The following is a 5,961-nucleotide window of genomic DNA, read 5'->3' on the forward strand; positions in this document are numbered from 1 at the left end:
ATTCTCACACCGCCTTGAATTTTCAGCCTATACATTCATCAAGTTAATCATGGACAATGAGTTAGACATCCTTATAATCGCATCTCCAAACATTAACTTCTGCATCAATTACAAAAAAGAGTTTATAGTCTCAAGTTCCTCCACATCAATGAACACATAAAGGCCTATTGTACCATCTAGAAATGACATATTTCAATTTGTGAATGATATCATTAAAGGACACCCACTCAAAATAAATAAAAGAATTCTCGACGTCTCTAAGGATGGGTTCAAGTTTAACATTACCCACCAAAGCCTTTTTGGTAACCTAATCTATCACAAGTTTAGAAACACCCAATACTTGCATTTTTTTTACTTCTTTTTCTATTTTCATTTCAAAAGAAAGTCAACCTCAATAATCTAATATTTATTATTTGAAACTCTCCCCAGAACAAATTTTATAAACATACACTGAGTGTGATTTAATAATAGGATGATTCTATCTCATACGAATTAATATTACTAACCTAGATACATCATAACTCTGGACATACCAAGCACCAAGAGGGATCAAATTTATTTTCACTTTAAAAGAAGTTTGCACCTCAAGAGCTTTGACCCTCTCTACACTTGGTAGATCCAGATTTAAGATGGATCTAGGATGGTTTAATTATTAATAATTTATCATTATAATTATTAATTTAATTCAATTTATATTTATAATTCCATTTGATTTGATGTAGTCAAAATGTTTGAATTAATAATTATAATTAGTAATTTTATTTCTTTTTTGAATTGTATTTTACATTTATTTGTATTCTTATCTAATTTTACCTAATCAAAATGTTTACATAACATAACAACACATAACATAGCATAACCTTACAACATCTCTCAGTGGAATTATTATTATTATTATTATTATTACCAGCCTAGATCCATCTTAACCCCAGATCTATCAAACACCAAAAGGGAGAAAATATCTTTAGGTGCAAACTCTTTTTTAAGTGTAAAATATGAGGAAAGGTTTTCACCTCATGAGATTTGATCCCTCTCGGCACTTGACAGATCCAAGTTTAAGATATATCTATAATGGTTATATAATACTATATAATATCTATATTTATATCTATGTTTCACTTCCTTATTCCCTCTCTCTATCTCAACCTCAAAACATACACTCTCTCTCTATGTATATATATATCTCTCCCTTGCTCTCTCTCCATCTCTTCCTTGTCACTCCCTCCCTCTCTCCACCTTTCTCCCTTTATGTCTTTCTTATGCCCTCCCCCTCTTTCCCTTTCCAGCTCCATTTCTCTCTCCTTCTCTCTCTTGAGTCCTCTCTCTCCTCCTTCCTCTGTCTCCCTTCCCTATGTCTATACTGCCATCATCGCTTTCTCTCTTCCCTCCAACTCTGTCACTATCTTCCTCTCTCTCTCCTTCTCTCTCTCCCCTCCATGTTTGTGTCTTCCTATCTCTCTTCCCCTTCTCCCCCTATATCTCTTTGTCTCTCCTCTCTCTGCCATTCTCTCTCTCTTCCACCCCCTCTCTCTCTCACCACCCTCCAACTTTGTCCCTAGGCCCACCTTCCACCCCCACCCCCCTATCTCTATATAAATAAAAAATCCTTAATTTGTTGTAAAATTTTGAACTTATATCTTGGATTAATACTTTTATATATAAAGTTCACATCTTTATATATAAAAGCATTCACACTTTTATTTTATTAAAACTTTGATTTGATTTATATGAGAATAATTTTAATAGACATGAGGAGAGAGGGTGTAGATATATCTCAAAATTAATTAGAATCCTTTTCATTTTAGATTTGATTAAGAAAATGTAATGAAATTAAGTAAAAATAAAATATTTTGTAAAATATTATGATTGTGAAATAAGTTATGGTTTTTGGGCATGTGGTAGGAGAGAGGGATTAGATATATCTCAAAATTAATTAGAATCTTTTTCATTTTAGATTTGATTAAAAAAAATCATGAAATTAAATTAAAATAAAATATTTTATAAAATATTCTGATTATGAAATAAGTTATGGATTTTGGGAATGTTGTATTGATAAGCGAGGGTATTTTCCATTGGTATTCTAACAAGGGCTATTTACAAGCTAATAATATCCATGGTAAAGTGGGGTTAACTATCCATGGTTAAAAATCTTTTCATATTATTATAAAATATTTTGATTGTGAAATAAGTTGTGATTTTTTGGGTATAAAATATCGATAAGTCTTGGTATTGGCTCATGGCATCGTAACAAATCCTATTCACAAGTTCATAATATAAATGGAAAAGTGGGGGTGAATATCCATGGTTAGGAATCTTGTCATATTGTTATATGATATTTTGATTGTGAAATAAGTTATGTTTTTTGAGAATGTGGTATTGATAAGCCATGTTATTCGCCAATGGTATTTTAACAAATCCTATTTACAAGTTAATAATATCCATGGTAAAGTGGGGGTGAATATCCATGCTTGAGAATATTTTCATATTGTAATAAAATATTTTGATTGTGAAATAAGTTATATTTTCTAGGTATGTGGTATTGATAAACCATCTTACCTAGCCCAAGGTATTATAAAAAATCCCATTTACAAGTTAATAATATCTATAGTAAAGCAGGGGTGAATATCTATGGTTAAGATTATTTTCATGCTGTTATAAACTAGCAATTGCACCAAATGTTGCAAAGGAACATCGTAAGGAAATAACGTATGAAGAAAGAGCATAAATGAAGAGAGATGTGTTATGTTATAATTTCAGTGAGAGAAATAACATGGTGTTAAAAGTAAAGTGAGCTCCCCTTTGGTTATCCTATTGATTTGCACTGCAATATGAAAATTGAGGGAATTCTTAGCAGTTTTAACAATGTACTTGTACCTTTAGTTTTGTTTTATTCCCTTTGTCTAGAAAATATTAATCTTTTTAGAAATTATGAGCATTTAGAATCTTAATTATGGAAGCAAGAAGAGGTTGTGTATCACATAATACAAAATTTTATGCACTTATTTCCCACTAAAATATTGGAAAATGACTTTGAACGGGAAAAGCTCAAGGCCCAAACACAACCCCTTGCTTATACCCAACCACAATATCCTTTTGGGCTATCTAGTTTCTTGATTTTTTACTCTATTATAAATTTATTTCTGTAAAATTCTCAGTGATACTTGCAATATAGTCTCGAACCAATAGTCTTTCCTAAATTGTCTTTCATGTCAGTTGTTTGTATAAATATGCCTAAGTCTATTTTTTTAAAGTCCTTTTTCTTGGTAGTCTGGTGTGATGGTTGTAATGTTTTGCTATCATTTTATGTTGCAATAGAGCCCATGGAAATTATATCAACCACAGTTATTTTGTGTGAGCCTAAATTCCTCCCCAATTAATTCTACAACAACTATACCTATGTTTATTTCAATTTCTTAATACCATTCCTCACTTTTGAAAACTGAATATTTCTAGTTTATATTTTCCTCAAATGATGTGAATTATCCTATCTTATTAAATCATACAACAACTATATCTATGTTTATTTCAATTGCTTAATACCATTCCTCACTTTTGAAAATTGAATCTTTCTGGTTTATATCTTCCTCAAATGATGGTAATTAGCCCATCTGATTAAATTCTACAACAATTGTATCTATCTTCATTTCAATTTCTTAATCCCATTCCTCACTTTTGAAAACTTAATCTTTCTGGTTTATATCTTCCTCAAATGATGTGAATTACCATATTTGATTATCTCTTGCATATCAAATAGGAATATCTATGCAGGTCTTTTACATCCATATTGATTTAAATTTATTTTTATCTCCAATTGTCACATGATAACAAACTCTTTTTGTTAATTTGTATGCTTTTTGGAAAGTTTTCAGAATTTTTTGGCATACAGCTCCATGTTTCATGTTATGATGCTCACATAATATATATGTATATGTATATATATATATATATATATATATATATATATATATATATATATATATATATATATATATATATATATATATATATATATATATATATATATATATATATATATTATTGACACACAAGGATTTTGGTTTCCATCCATTGTCAACATGATCATACTGTATAGTTGATTTTTTATTTCTAGTTCTTTGAGAATATTTTTGCATCTTCTCAACCACTTCCATGCATTGTCCACATTTATTTTCACAAGGGGGCATGGTCTTCCTTTCTTATGTTTCTAACCATCAAGCAAACCTTATAAACCAACTTTATTCTTTCTACTGCCAATTGTAGAAATTGTTAAATGACCTTGCCTTGACTTTTTGACTTTCGGTCCTTGTTCGCTTGCACTTCTCATCACATGTTTTTGGAAAATTATTTTTGATTCAAAGGTATATGCCTTTAACCTTGTATATTTTTCTATGAAAGGAAACATTTCCTCTGAAACATATATTCTCTTATTGACATAGTTATGCATCCTCTATCTCCTAAATACTCATTGCTTTAGTCCTGTGTCAGTTTTGAAAGCATCCTCAACAATTTCATGATTTCTCTTTTCATGTTTTACTACCTCCCTAGAACTATAGACTCTCCTTGACCTATTTGGACATACACCATTTGAAGATGTGTTTCTTATAGCCCATGCCTGAGTTTTCTATAGAGGAGGAAATTAATAAACACCCCCAAAATAATTTTCTTCACTTGTTACTCCCTCCACTTTATCATCATGATTTCCATATATTACTCCCTGAATATTTTGTTGCTGCTTCAATTCCAAGCATGATATCAAAAGATAATAATAATTCTCACCTGTAGGGAAGATATAATGAACATCATGACACACCCTGCGAGATTTGAACTCAAATCTCCATCCTACTATAAGGAGATGCATTTTCGCTTTTATGTAAGTTTTCTTCTTTACAGTATTGTCCAAATTAAGATTATATTTAAGGGTTTCTCAATTAAAATATTAAACGTCAAAAGTTTCTCCTTTTATAGGAGACTCTCGTGATTCAGCTCATATGCACCCTAACTTGTTTAGTTGTACAAGTTTTCTATGAATGCCTAAATAAAATGACATGTCACTAGATATTCCTTTCCTCATTGAAGAGGTCATTGCATCATCTAATCCAGTGCATAGATCCTTTAATAATAACCCATAAAATTCATAATATTCTTGGTAATTCTAGTGTGCCTCCTTGGTTGGAGACTGGGACAAAATTTTCTCAGTACAATCTCCTTCATTGGCTAGAACAAGAGGTACCTTTGCTTGTTCTTTTTTTGTCTCTTTGAATGCTATTTTATTTTTTTATGTGTTACTTCATGTTTAATACCATCATCATCATCTAAAATATGACTATCCTGAAGTGGCCATAAATTTCCTTTATTATAAGGATATTTTATTCTAAATCCTCTTGCAAGATAGGAAATAAGGCCTACACTAAACTCTACAATAGAATTTATATCTCTAGAAAGAAATTCCCTCCACTAAACTATGAAAAAGACTTCATATGTCTACAAAGAAATTCCCCGGGGAAACCCAACCACCAAGGGTTTTAGGTCAATAAATTTCTCTCAATATTTCCAAGCACTATTAAATTTCTGCAAAACCAAGAAGCTCTGGAAGGTGGTTGAAAAATAATCCCAACTATCACTAAATGAATTTGATTGTCATTTCTGTGGTAGAAAATAAAACCCATGGAATATATTGGAAATAGTTCCATATATTTCATCAACTGATTTTTATCATCTCATTTATGGAGTACAAAAATAATCAAACACTTAATGAACACTAAGGTAATTAATTCTTGAATAGCTTACTATTTTTCATATCTGCAAGAAATTAGTGACAAAGAATCAACATTAGTAAATTAAAAATGTTTAAAATTTTATTTGGTATGGTCTTTAAATGAAAAATTAAATGTTCAACAAGCTTTTGTATTGCAAGCAATCAACATGCAAGCCACACAACTATATATTAGAACAATTATTAAG

Source organism: Pinus tabuliformis, chromosome 5_2 (genome assembly GCF_031772625.1).
Source record: "Pinus tabuliformis cultivar Carrire ecotype Pingquan chromosome 5_2, CPIR1, whole genome shotgun sequence".
NCBI classification, from domain to species: Eukaryota; Viridiplantae; Streptophyta; class Pinopsida; order Pinales; family Pinaceae; genus Pinus; species Pinus tabuliformis.